This window comes from Bos indicus x Bos taurus, chromosome 19 (genome assembly GCF_003369695.1).
Source record: "Bos indicus x Bos taurus breed Angus x Brahman F1 hybrid chromosome 19, Bos_hybrid_MaternalHap_v2.0, whole genome shotgun sequence".
NCBI classification, from domain to species: domain Eukaryota; kingdom Metazoa; phylum Chordata; class Mammalia; order Artiodactyla; family Bovidae; genus Bos; species Bos indicus x Bos taurus.
Window position 1 is genome coordinate 10,695,543 of NC_040094.1, and position 14,876 is coordinate 10,710,418.

At 40.2% G+C, this 14,876-nt stretch overlaps 2 non-coding genes across 2 annotated transcripts; both read right to left on the reverse strand.

Moving 5' to 3' along the window:
- Positions 1-7,746: 7,746 nt before the first annotated feature.
- LOC113878656 lies at positions 7,747-7,910 on the reverse strand. Its single transcript, XR_003507079.1, has one exon. It is a non-coding gene; the product is annotated as a U1 spliceosomal RNA (small nuclear RNA).
- Positions 7,911-8,923: 1,013 nt separating this feature from the next.
- On the reverse strand, positions 8,924-9,087 carry LOC113878669. Its single transcript, XR_003507089.1, has one exon. It is a non-coding gene; the product is annotated as a U1 spliceosomal RNA (small nuclear RNA).
- Positions 9,088-14,876: the final 5,789 nt, after the last annotated feature.

Consider the following 14,876-nt stretch of genomic DNA (forward strand, 5'->3'; position numbering starts at 1 on the left):
ATTCTTTACCAGCTGAGCTATCAGGGAAGCCCAACAACAACAAAGATTATTACAAAATAGTGGCTATATTGCCCCTGTGCCATACAATTTATCCTTGTTTATTTATTTTATACATATGAATTTGTACTCGTATCTATACCTATCTTGCCACTCCCTCCTTCCCTCTCCCACTGGTAACCACTAGTTTTTTCTCTGTATCTGTGAGTCTGCTTCCTTTTTGTCATATATACTAGTTTGTTGTATCTTTTAGATTCCATATGTAAGTGACAACAGAGTATTTGTCTTTCTCCGTTTGACTTATTTCACTAGCATTGTATACTCTAGGTCTATCCATGTCGTTGCAAATTGCAGAATTTCAGTCTTTTTGATGATTCGTTAATATTCCATTGTGTGTGTATATATCTATATCTATATAGATACAAATATATAAATCTTTATCCATCATCTGCTGATAGACACTTAAATTGCTTCTATATATTAGCTACTGTAAATAATGCTGTTATGAACATTGGGGTGCATGCTATCTTCTTGAATTAGTGTTTTCATTTTCTTTGGATATATACTGAGGAATGGAATTGCTGGATCATATAGTAGTTCTATTTTTAATGTTTTGAGGACCCTCTATACTGTTTTCCACAGTGGATGCACCAATTTACATTTTCATCAAAGGTGTCCAAGCGTTCCCTTTTCTCTACATTCTCCCCAACACTTGTTATTTGTAGTCTTTTTGATGATAACCATTCTGACAACTGTGAAAATCATTGTGATTTTGATCTGCATTTCTCTGATGATTAGCAACATTGAGCTAACATTCATTTGCCTGTTATCTTCTTCGGAAAAATATCTATTCAGGTCTTCTGCCCATTTTTAAATTGGGTTTGTTTTTCAATACGAGTTATATGAGCTGCTTATATATATTTTGGATATTAACCTCCTATCAGTCACATTATTTGTAAATACTTTCTCCTCATTAGGTTGTCTGTTTTAACAGTTGATGGTTTCCTTTGCTGTGTAAAAGTCTGTAAGCTTAGTTAGGTCCCATTTGTTTATTCTTGCTTGCTTTTGTTTCTTTTGCCTTAGGAGTCAGATCTTAAAAATATCACTATGATTTATGCCAAAGGGTGTTCTGCCTATGTTCTTTTCTACGAGCTTTTTGGTTTCAGGTCTGAAATGATAGTTTTGAATGGATCAGTCTTCAGTTCAGTTCAGTTGCTCAGTCGTTCTTTGCGACCCCATGGATAAACTTAGGTTCTGATATGTTTTCTTTTTTTTTAAAGGGGGAATTATAAAAGCACACAGATTGTTTTCATAATCTAGCAAGGTTAAGGGGCTCCCCTGGTGGCTCAGATGGTAAAGAATCCATATCTGCAATGCAGGAGATCGGGGTTTGATCCCTGGGTTGGAAAGATCCCCTGGAGAAGGAAATGGCTACCCACTCCAGTATTCTTGCCTGGGAGATCCCATGAACAAAGGAAAACATCTATACCCAGTAGTACAAACAACTCCACAACTCAGAGGAAATGTCTTTTGAGACTTGCGTCTATTTTGTGCGTGTGAAGTTTTTTACATTAGGCTATGGGCCAACAACTGCCTCAATCACTGGAGCCTACTTCTTTATCCCCGCTTATCCACGGAGCTGCTGCTGCTAAGTCGCTTCAGTCGTGTCCGACTCTGTGCGACCCCATAGGTGGCAGCCCACCAGGCTCCGCTGTCCCTGGGATTCTCCAGGCAAGAACACTGGAGTGGGTTGCCATTTCCTTCTCCAATGCATGAAAGCGAAAAGTGAGTGTGAAGTCGCTCAGTCGTGTCCGGCTCTTCACGACCCCATGGACTGAAGCCTACCAGGCTCCTCCGTCCGTGGGATTTTCCAGGCAAGAGTACTGGAGTGGGTTGCCATTGCCTTCTACATCCACGGAGCTAACGGGACTGATTATAAATAGAGTGAAAAGCAGCCACCAAAACTACTAAACAGCAATATAACCCTGGTAAAATCACTTGGGAGGTCAAGAGAGGTTGGCCTGGTTTCTGTCAGTCAATTTTAGGACACAGCAATACCTCTGTGTGACCTTGAGCACAGTCTAGTCCGTGCCTAAATTGTTGTTCAGTCACTCAGTCGTGTCCAGCTCTTTTGCAACCCCATGAACTGTAGTCTGCCAGGCATCTTTGTCCATGGGATTTCCCAGGCAAGAATACTGGACTGGGCTGCCAGTTCCTTCTCCAACCCAGGATCGAACTCACGTCTCCTGCGTTGAAGGTGGGTTCTTTACCACTGAACCACCAGGGAAGCCCTGTGCCTATATTACTGCCTCACTTTTTCTTGCCTGGCATTCAGAGCTACTGCACCCACTAGACTGCATACCTCCAGATCAGGGTTTTTCTTGTTTCTTTTAAAATAGTTGAAATATGGGAATTTCCTGGTGGTTCAAACTCTGTGCTTCCACTTCAGAGGGCCTGGATTCCATCTCTGGTTGGGGAACTAAACAAGCCACTCAGCCAAAAAAAAAAAAAAAAACAGCAAAATAATACAACATGTAACTACTGTGTGTATTACTTTACCCATTAACTTCAAACAGTCATTAAAAGCTTACAGGAAGCATAAAATTTCTTCATAACAGTCCATCTGATGACTGGACTGTAACTTATACAGTCGTTCCTCTGTTGCTGGACATTTAAGCTGGTTCAGTTTTTCACTACTGTAAATAATTCTGGGTTCTAGGAAAAGATGGTATATTGAATAAAATTTCACTCTCTCCCAAAATCCCATGGAAACTGCAAAAAAGCAATTTTTAAAAGGCAACAGTTTTCAAGAATGGAGAGGACAGAAGGCACAACAGCGACATGTTTTTGACAGTTAAAAATGAGAAATAACTGCACTAGACCAGGAACCCCCAACTCTTAAGCCAGTTCTGGACAAAGCTGAAAACTAACCCAATTGATACTACAGAATATTCAACTGATACTGCAGACCCAGTTGAGACTGCAGAATACTCAATACTCAAAACACTCCAGATTTAAGGTGAAATGGAGATTAAAAGAAACCAAGCTGATGGAAAGCTGTTTCAGAAGAGATGGCCAGACTTCTCTCCCCATGCTGCTGGATAACCAGCCCATGCTGGCACTATTCAGAGTGGTGATACTGGAGGAAGGTACACCTGAGGCTCTCTGGAGAAATCTTGAAACTCAGGTAAAAGTTCAAACAGTTACTGAAAAGAAGATGTACATATGCATTCCAAAGGCTGAATGCAGACACCTCCTCCCTCTCATCCTTCATTTGGTTTCCAGAACACTGGTAACTAAGCCTTTACCTTCCAGAATACTGAAGGGTTCCTCTGAGGAATGTAAACACCCTAGAAGAAAGTCCCATAGATGTCGACATGGGTGTCCCCTACAAAGGTGTAGGCAGATCACTCTGCAGGGAAGCAGAGAGACCATACTACCTCACCTTGGCACTCAGAGCTTCCAACCAGCTCCCTATTTGTTAACATGAGGACACAATTGTAACAGCAGCTCAGCCAACCAACCAAAGGAAGACAATATGGCGGAGATAGACTATGCAGAAAGAAGAAAACTTAAAAAGAAAATAAAAAATAATCATTAAAATCTTCAGAGATATAAAAGAAGAATTTGCATCTGAAAAACATGTATTAGAAGCTATACAGGACTTCCCTAGTGGCACAGTGGATAACAATCCATCTGCCAGTGCAGGGGACACAGGTTCAATCCCTGGTCCGGCAAGATTCCACATGCCTTGGAGCAACTAAAGCCCATGGGCCACAACTATGGAAGCCTGAGTGCCTAGAGCCTGTGCTCCACAACAAGAGAAGCTACTACAGTGAGAAACCAGAGCACCACAAGGAAGAGCAGCCCCAGCTCACAACTAGAGAAAGCCCGTGCAAAGCAACAAAGACCCAGCACAGCCAGAGGAAAGAAAATATAGAAAAAAGAGGCTATACAAAGCAGAAACTTAGAACAAAAGAAAAAAGAGGTCCTAAAGATATGATTGTAGAAATAAAAAACTGAATACACAGGTTCAGCAAAAAAGATGAATATATATATATATATATATATATATATATATGTTTTTTCCCTAATCAGAGGACCACTGTAGGAGTTCTAATATCCAAATATGGAAAGTTTTTGAAAAATTATAAACCAAGGGGAGGAAATCACTGATGAAACAATCCAAGACAACTTCCCAACATAGAAAGGCTTTCTAAAAAAAAAAAAAAGAAAGGCTTTCTAAAGGTCGAAAGGGCTTTCATTAAGTGCCCCATACAATGAATGGCTGTAAGATACACTAAGGCGCAAAATTAGGAAATTGCAGAAAAATGAAAATAAAAGAGATAATTCACTTTTTCTAAGAATGAAAAGATCAGTCACACATATCACATAAATAGTATAAAGAATCAGAAATTCTTCTCAATAGCTTCCAGAGGTTTTAAGTCAAAAAAGTGATGCCTTTGAAATAATGAAGAAAATTTTAATTCCAACCAGTAGAATTTGATACCCATTTAAACTATTTCACCTATGCAGCAGTCTGAAAGAACAATGGTTTTAGGTAGAGGAAAAACAGAAGTAGATAGACCTCCAGGAAAAACAAAACAAAACAACATTTAAACTAATAAGATTACTTGATATGATTGGTCTTGCAGAAAACAAGAGGCTATAATGCCAACCAACTCCAGTGTTCTTGCCTGGAAAATCCCATGGACAGAGGAGCCTGGCAGGACAGAGGAGCCTACAGTCCACGGGGTCGCGAAAGTTGGACACGACTTAGTGACTAACCCACCACCACCCACTGCAGTCCAGTGGTTAGGATTCTGTGCTTCCACTGCAGGGGACATGGGTTCAATCCCAGGTGGCAGAACTAAGATCCTGCATGCCTTGATGCATGGCCAAAAACAGAAAAGAAAAAGAAGAAGGAAAAAAAAAAGCAGAAGGGAAAAAAAAACTAACCAGAAGAACAATAAAATTAAAGGGAACAATGGTATTCAATGACAATGCTCTGTTGCGAATAATGTTTGCCTAAGAATAATATAAACTGAACACTGATTTAACCAAATGGTTTTTAAACTATATTAGGAAAAAATAGAGAAGAAATGGTGGTGCAAGAGATCTAAATCTTTATTTACCATTATCAAACATAGACAATGTCAAAAATAGCATTGAAGCATGTATATTACCATATGTGAAACAGATCGCCAGTCCAGGTTCGATGCATGAGATAGGGTGCTCGGGGCTGGTGCACTGGGATGACCCTGAGGGATAGGATGAGGAAGGAGGTGGGAGGGAGGTTCAGGATGGGGGACACACCATGTATACCTATGACTGATTCATGTCAATGTATGGCAAAAACCACTACTATACTGTAATAATAATAAATTACAGTTAAAATAAATTAAATTAAATTAAAATTTAAAAATTGTTAACTGGCCATACTATAATACAAAATAAAAAGTTTAATTAAAAAAAAAGAAATAGTTTGTCCAACTGCACAGTTACAATGCATTGCATTAAGTAATAACATCAGAACACATTTGGGCCACTCGGTACTAGTTGGGGGGGAAAAAAAAAAAGAATAAAAAAAAAAAAAAAAGAATGGATGCGTTAAAGCAGAGGTCCCCAACCTTTCTGATACCAGGGACTGGTTTCATGGAAGAAAATTTTTACACAGACCAGGGTTGGGGGATTGCGGGGTTGTGTGCGGATGGTTCAGGCGGTAATGAGAGCAGTAGGGAGTGGGCAAATGAAGCTTTGCTTGCTCACTGATTACCTCCTTCTGTAGGTACAGCGAGAGGGGGACGCCTGCATTGAAGAATATCCTGCACACTAGTTTAGAAACAAAGAGGTTCATAAATGTCACAAGAATAAAATTTTAGTTGTTTTTAGAGTGGAAAGTGTCTCCCTTTGAACGGGACCTGGAGAATGGGAAGAAGCAGAACAACTTAGTTTAGAAACCTAAAAGGACTGGACTTCCTGGTGGTACAGAGGCTAAGAATCCGCCAATGGGAAGCCCTGGCACCGCAGTGAAGAGTAGCCCCTCCCTCTCGCTGCAACTAGAGAAAGCCCCAGTTTAGCAATGAAGACCCACCACAACGAAAAACAAATAAAAATTTTAAATAGTAAAAATGAATTTAAAAATAAGAAACCTAAAAGAACTATTTGAAATATGTTATTTTGATACAAATTTTAAAAACATGCTGCAAAATATATGTACTTTGTGTCTCTCATGTTCCCTTTCAAACAAAGGCTCCAGAACTCAGGTAAGTATTGTTAATTACCAGGTGCAGATGGACAAGATTTGTTCTAGGAGAGAAGCAGCAGGAACTGCTTCTGCAAGACAAGTAAGTTACGAGTGTGAAGGTCACTAGAAATCTAAACAGCTACATCGGGAAACTAGGCAGAACCAGAATATATCATATCCTGAAAATGAAATACAGTGAATCTGCAGCATATACAGGAATTGGTTGCCTGCAGAGACATTCTAGTTTTCAGCAACAGAACAGGTTCTCAAAGACACTAGTTGGGGACCTTTAGAAATACCCACATTCAATCCAGATGCAGCATTCCTTAGGTAATAAAGAAGAAACGAATCTGCTCAATTTAACTTTCCGAAGTAGAAAGGATTAACAGAATAGCCTCCTAAAACAGTATAAAAGTCCCAAATTTTGACTGTGCTGCAGAGAAAAATGGCTACTTATGAGAATATTTCAACAGCCTCAAAAATCCAGATTTCAAACTGACCTAAGAGAACAACAGAGCAGTCAGAAATAAACATTAGTCCTCTTTTTCTACCAGAGGTAAAAATCAGAAAAGAAGCAAGATTAACGTTCACTTCACTGTCACTTGAAAGCTCAGCTGGTAAAGAATCCGCCTGCAATGCAGGAGACCCTTTTTCGATTCCTGGGTGGGCAAGATCCTCTGGGGGAAAAAAATGGCAACGCACTCCTGTATTCTCAGCTGGAAAATCCCATGGACAAAAAAGCCTGACAGGGTCACAAAAAGTCAGACAGACTGGGGGACTAAGCACGATATTCTGAAAATAAGGGCAAAAACCAAAGTTCAAGCCATAAAACATAAAATATACCTGCTGCTGCTAAGTCACCCCAGTCGTGTCCAACTGTGTGACCCCATAGACGACAGCCCACCAGGCTCCCCCGTCCCTGGGATTCTCCAGGCAACAACACTGGAGTGGGTTGCCATTTCCTTCTCCAATGCATGACAGTGAGAAGTGAAAGGAAGTCGCTCAGTCGTGTCCGACTTTTCGCGACCCCATAGACTGCAGCCTACCAGGCTCCTCCGTCCATGGGATTTTCCCGGCCAGAGTACTGGAGTGGGGTGCCATCGCCTCCTTCTGAGTACCTAGATCTGCACTATTCACCCGTACACCTCAATACTGCCTTTGAGACTCCCCTTAATCTCCGAACCCGTTACAAGAAAAATTCGGCTAAAACCTCATTTCTCAAACAGTAAACTAAAAGTTCGCCGGTCACATAGACCTCCAATAAACCCTGAAAATTAAAACTCACCAAATCTCAATAAACAAAACTAAAGCCACCACCTCTCATACACGATACTACCAAAAAAACACACGACTTACAATAAAAAAACAAACAAGCAAAAAAAAAAAAACAAAACTGGAAAACCGGATCAGCAGTTTCGAAAACCCCACGTCTAGAAACAAACTCCACCATTATATTCTTCCCTAGTAAAAACTACTCAACTTCCTTTTAACCACAAAAGAGACAGGGGAAAGCGCGAACGCAGTCCCCCACTACCACAAATTATGCAGTCGAGTTTCCCACATTTGGGGAAATCGCAGGGGTCAGCACATCCGGAGTGCAATGGATAAGCCTCGCCCTGGGAAAACCACCTTCGTGATCATGGTATCTCCCCTGCCAGGTAAGTATGAGTTGCTTGCCCTGCCTGCCGCCTCAGCCTCACGTTCCAAACACTTCGCACTTACGGTCACTCTCTTCACCGAAAACTCTACACCCTCACTTACGAAATAACGGCTTCTCCCAACTATAAGGCCCGACAAGCACATTGCGAGTACCGCAATATTTGCAAAATAATAAAAACGCTTCATAGTACATTCTGAACATGGCCAGCCGAAGCCGAGCTCATTTACATACTTCGCGCACCTTAGTTACGTCACTCTGTAGCGCCGACTGTACCCGGGCCTCGTGATAGGCTGACTGACAGCCACGGAGGCGCTCTGGGCCTAATCCCCGGGGCCGGGAATGTGACCCACCTTTGTGACAGAACAGACTGTAGGGATGCGATTAGCTTTGAGACTGGGTGGGGCGGGAATAGTCCGAATTATCCAGGTGCGCCTAATGTAATCAAAGGCTCTTATGGAGAGGAGTTACATTATCAACTGACCGAAGACACTAAACTGGTGGCTTTGAAAATGGAGAGGTGAAGTGAAGTGGCTCAGTCGTGTCCGATTCTTTGCGACCCCGTGGACTGTAGCTTACAAGGCTCCTCTGCCCATGGAATTTTCCAGGCAAGAGTACTGGAGTGGGTTGCCATTTCCTTCTCCAGGGAATCTTCCTGACCTAAGGATCGAACCTGGGTCTCCAGCATTACAGGCAGACACTTTACTGTCTGAGCCACCAGGGAAGCCACCTGAAAATGGAGAAACGGACTACAAAGCAAGGACAGGTTGCTTTCAAGAGGTTCCCTCTATACCTACTGGTGAAGAAAGAAAAGGTCATAAAACGATCCTCCGGCTCAGAGAAAGGAAAACCGAAACCAAAAAAACCATAACAGAAGAAAAAGATAATCACAGCCCCTTAAAGAAGCCGAACTAATTCCCATAGTTTAAAACTGGGATTTACAGCGTCAACTCACAACAGCCACCACTAGCAACAAACAAAAGAAAACGTCAATCTACAGCCTTTTCTTAAACAAGCCACACCAGGGGAAAGCGCGAACGCAGTCCCCCACTACCACAAATTATGCAGTCGAGTTTCCCACATTTGGGGAAATCGCAGGGGTCAGCACATCCGGAGTGCAATGGATAAGCCTCGCCCTGGGAAAACCACCTTCGTGATCATGGTATCTCCCCTGCCAGGTAAGTATGGGTTGTTATCGGCCTCTACCATGTCACCCACATATTCTAATCACTCTAAAGAGAGGGTCACTTTTCTTGTGCATTTTACAAACCTCTACCCTCATTTCTGGAATTAAGCCTTAAAACTATAATTACAAAGAAGGAATACTTTGTAGATCTCAATATTGCCAAATCATAGGAAATAAATGCCTAGTGTAAGCATTAAGGCAGTCACTGCGCTCATCTGCATGTTCCACACCCCTTTTGCTGATCTCATTTAGCGTGTCCTTTTCCTCGTATAGTTACTGGAATGAAATTTAAAGGCAAAGACTCTACAGATATAAAAGTAAGAAATTCGTTCTTTCCTTCAAGGGTTTGGAGCTAATGACCTCGCTGTGATTCTGTGGTAGTTCAGCAAGCCGGTATGACGCAACAGATATAGCAAGTCTGAAAGATGAAATTTGGTAAAAGTACGTTTTAAAATTCAGTCGATGTAGTTAGAGCTGCAAATAACTTGAGCGTTCAAAGCTTCGAGCACAAGTACAAAATAGGCTCTTTTTCAAATGTGGGGCAAATGATCACCTTTACAAGAATAGCTGCACAAATACTAATTTTGAACTGAGTTAGTGGAAAGCTCTTGCAGTAACCCCTCCTACAGCAGATATTTGGGTAAGTTGTAGGGGTCCATTAGCTGGAATGTGATCATCCTCACCGGTGGAAATCACTTTTGTGATCAAGAGTGTCTCCTCTCCTAATAGAGACTAAGTTGTGTTTTGACTTATCCTTAAACTCTCTTGTGCTCAACACTACAAGCACAGGGTCATTCTTTTGCTTTTTCATGGGTGTCTGAAATCCACAAGACTACTAGAGATTCAACCCATCCTACAAGAAATTCCTGACCTCTCCAAGACTATCTCAGACCCTTTGAAAAGAGCAAATCCCGTTTTAGGCAGCGGTTAGTACTTCATGTATTACATGTTCACATAATTAATATCATCAAACTTCTCAGTCCTCTCCTTTCTGCCTCAGTGTATGTTAGAACTGGAGTTCCCATGTTTAACTATTCTTCAGTTGCCCAAGATCACACTAGAACCAACCTATTTCTCACATTTTTATCTTACAGAAGGACTCTTCTAATATTGTCTCCTCCACCAACATAAATCAGCCAGCTTTTATATCTTTTTTTTTTCTGGCCACACTGGGCTGCTTGCAGGATCTTAGTTCCTCCACTACAGATTGAACATAGGCTCACAGTAGTGAAAGCATGGAGTCCTAACCACTGGACCACCAGGGAATTCCCAAGCTTTATATCGTTAAAACAGGAAGAAGTAATGCTATTTGTAAAAATCGTATTAAAAATTAACAAGCAATAACTGAGAACAGAGGTAACTGAGATGGAGAGAGAGGAAAAAAATACTGGGGTGGAAGAAGGAGATCATGAAGTCTGAAGTCTGACCTTTGACACCCTACCAGTTTGATTTTTATAAACTCTCTCCCCCAAAAGAAAGAACTATTATATGTAATACATATATAAAATATATACTCAGATATACATACCTGCATATGTAATCTAGAAACATTTTGTGTGTCTGTGAAATAAAAGTTAGCTATCCTGGGGCTTCCCTGGTAGTCCAGTGTTTAAGGATCCTCCTGCCAATTCAGGAGACACAAGTTTGATCCCGGGTCTGGGATGATTCCACAGGCCGAGGGGCAGCTAAGCCAGTGTGCCACAACTACGGAAGCCCACGAGCCCCACAACCTGTGCTCCGCAACAAGAGACAACTCCACGACGAGTAGCCCGCGCTCACGGAAACTAGAGAAAGCCCACACACAGAAACCCAGGGCAGCCAAAAGATTAATAATTTTTTTTCTAAAGTTAGAGATCTTGAAATCTGGCTGGGAACCACACTTGTAAGGGGAAAATGGTATCTGTGAACTAGACTACTATTATCACCAAACAACTTTTAAATTCAAAATGCCATTTTCAGAAGATTTGTGACTAGCAGTGCCTTCTTTTTATTTGTAAGATATAGTTGATTTACAATATTGTGTCACTTGCGGGTGTACAGCAAAGTGATTCAGTTATTTTTTTTTTCAGATTTTTTTTTCCCACTATAGGTTGTTACAAGATATTGAATTTAGTTCTGTGTGTTATATATTAAGTCCTTAATGCTTATCTGTTTTATATATAGTAGTTTATATCTGTTAATCTCATACTACTAATTTATCCCTTCCCACCTCCATTTCCCCTTTGGTAACGATAAGTTTGTTTTCTGGCTGACTCTGCTTCTGTTTTTTTATATAGATTCATTTGTATTATTTTTTAGATTTCATATATGTGATATCATATAGTATTTGTCTTTTACTTCACATAGTATGATATTCTCTAGATCCGTCCACATTACTATAAAAGGTAATATTTCATTCTTTTTTATGACAGAATGATAGTCCATTGTGTGTGTATACACACACACCACATCTTAAACCAATCATCTGTTGATGGGCACTTGGATTGTTTCCAGGTGTTTGATACTGTAAGTAGTACTAACAGTGTTTTCTTTTTATCTTTTCTTTTTTGACCATGAGGCTTTTTGGATCTTACCTCCCTAGATCAAACCTGAGCCCTCAACAGTGAAAGCGCCAAGTTCTAACCACTGGACCATCAGGGAGTTTCCTAGTGGTGCTTTCTTAAGTAACACAGAGCCCTTCACAAGGTTAGTTTCACTATTTCATGGGAACTTCATTGTTTTGGGCCCAGTTATCAAAATATATGTCCAAGGCAATCTGCCTTGGGGCAAAAGCATGACTGTCTTTCATGCTCTTATAGCTCAAGCAGGTTAAAACATTAATGCTACATCCTCACAGAAGCCCTGTGAAGTTTAACATCCTTTGAAGAAAGCCACAACATTCCTTAGAAAAATACAAGGAAATACTTACATAAGTTTATATTAAATACAAACATAAGTTAGCCAAAACCAAAGTAGATGTAATCATCTCACAGATTAATCTCATTTACGAACAAAAATAAATGCCCCCACTGGCAGCAACTAGAGAAAGCCCACACAGCAACGAAGACTCAGTGCAGCCAAAAATAAGTACATAAAAGAACAGTACGCAATAACCAAATAGGTTTTATACCAGGTATGTAGCACCTACATATATAAAAGTATCTTAGGGACTTCCTTTGCAGTCCAGTGGTTAAAAACCCACCCTTCCATTGCAGGGGGCAAAGGTTTGAGAAACTCAGATCCTACAAACTGCTTGACCCGGCCGGAAAAAAAAAAGCATATGATAAAAACAGCATTTTATACAGGTGGGGGAAAAGATCAGTTGCCTTATAAAGAGTATTTAGAAAACTGTCTTACCACTGGAGAGAAGGGGAAAAAATGCTTTCTTTCTCCTACATTTAAAAAAAAAACCAGATAGATTAAAATATTCAAATTAAATCATAAACCATATGTAAAAAATGCAGATGATTATGTTTACAATAATTTTGAAGAAAATAAAGACTTCTTTTTGGCCTTGTGAAAGGGCTTGGGGGATCTTAGTTCCCAGTGCCACCTGCAGTGGAGTCCTAACCACTGAACACTAGGGAACTAAAAAGAAAAGACTTTCTAAGCATGTTACCAAAGTAAGAATCAAATATAAACTTTGCATATACATAACATCAATAAAGTAGAAAACCTCATAAAGTCTGAATACATGTGACAAAGTGGGAAAATATCTGCAATATAGTGATTAGGTAAATAGCCTGTATAATATAATATGCATATGAGAGAGCTGGCAGCTAAAGAATTTGGGGTTTTAATGCCAGACAAAACTGAGCAGAATGCTGGGCCTACCATAATAAATGTTAGTTATCATTTCTGATAATAAAAACAAATACATATTTTAAATTAAAAGTAGCCTAGTTAAAAAGTCAGAAAGGAACATGCACCCATGTTCCTAGCACTATTACAATAGTCAAGAGGTAGTAGCAACTCGAGTGTCTATCTACAGATGAATGTAAATACATACAATGGAATGTTTTTCAACCTTAAGAAGGAAAGAAATTCTGATAGATGCTATAACATGAGTGTATTATACCTTGAAAACATTATGTTAAGTGAAATAAATCAAGCACAAAAAGATAAATTCTATATGATTCCGTTTGTATAAGGAAATGAAAAATGGTGAGTTGTTCAAAGGGTACAGAGTTTCAGGTGTGCAAGATAAAAAAGTTGTGGACATAAGTTGCACAACACTGTGAATATAATTAACACTACTGAAACTTACACTTAAAGATGGTTAAGATGGTAAATTTCTTTTGACCACGTCACACAGCTTTCGGGATCTTAGTTCCCTGGCCAGGGATTGAACCCAGGCAACTGCAATGAAAGTACCAAGTCCTAACCACTGAACTGCCAGGGAATTCCCAAAGATGGTAAATTTTACGTTATGTATATTTCACCACCATTAAAAATAAAAAGTGGGCAAAGGATATAATGGGATAGTTGCAATAATAAAATACACTTGGCCAATAAAGTTATATGAAAAGATCTTTAACCTTAGTCATAATAAATGATAATAGCCATTTAAAGTCAATTATACCTCAATTAAAAAAAAAACCAACCAACCATTTAAAGACTGCTAAAGGCTAGTACTGGGCTTCCCAGGTGCTGCTAGTGGTAAAGAACCCGTCTACCAATGCAGGAGACACAAGAGTTGAGGGTTCAATCCCTGGGTTGGGAAGATTCCCCTGGAGTAGGAAATGGCAACCCAGTCCAGTGTTCTTGCCTTGAAAATTCCATGGACAGAGAAGCCTGTCTGGTTAGTCTTTGGAGCCTCAAAGACTGGGACACGACTGAGCACATATACACACTACATACAAAGGCCTGTGCCAGGGTTGGGGCTGGAAAACCAGTTCCCATATACTGTTAATAGGACTCTAAGTGGTCCAAACGCTTGGCGAGAAGTTTCAAAATGGGGAATTCCCTGGCCGTCCAATGGTCAGGACTCAGGGCTTCCACTAACGTGCCGTGAGGTTCAAAAAAAAAGAAGATTCAAAATGAAAATGTGTGTGCTTTTTGACCTAGGAATTCTACTACCAGAAATGTATTGAGAGAAAGGGCACAAGCAAGCTCAAGAGCCCAGATGGGCATGCTTGAACAAGTGAGCTCCAAAGCACACCTACTTCATCACAGTAAAAAAACGGGAAATAATTTCAGTTATTAATAACTGTCCAATTATAGGCCACTGATTAGAAAGATGGGCCTCAAGACAGAATAGTATCCAACCATTAAACTTAATTTTTTGGGGGGGGGGGCGCTGCATTGTGGCATGTGGGATCTTAGCTTCTGACCAGGGATCAAACCCATGCCCCCTATAGTGGAAGTACAGTCTTAACCACTGGACCTCCATGGAAGTCCCAAACTTAATTTTAAAATAGTTTTTTAATCATACAATTTTTGACAAAATATTAAGTGAAAAACAAAAGATATATAAGATATATACATTTCTTCACAATTTCATCATAACTCAAATAAATATATATGAAGTTGTAGGGTCATTAAAATAAACTGAAATGTTAACATTATTATCTTTGAATGAAATTGAGCCCCCTTAAAACCAAGTTCCTCTGCTGAGTTTATGATTAACCTCTCAATCCAGAACTTTATTCCCTTTCCTTTCCTGTACCTGTTCCCACTCAAGACAGGAATATCAAAGAAAAGGGGTAAATTGTAACTGAGCAGGACCCTAAGGGGCCTTCCCAGGACAGAGCCCACCTATCTTTTGTCTGTAGAAAAACTTTAGCCTCCTAGGCCTTCTTTAAGTTCCA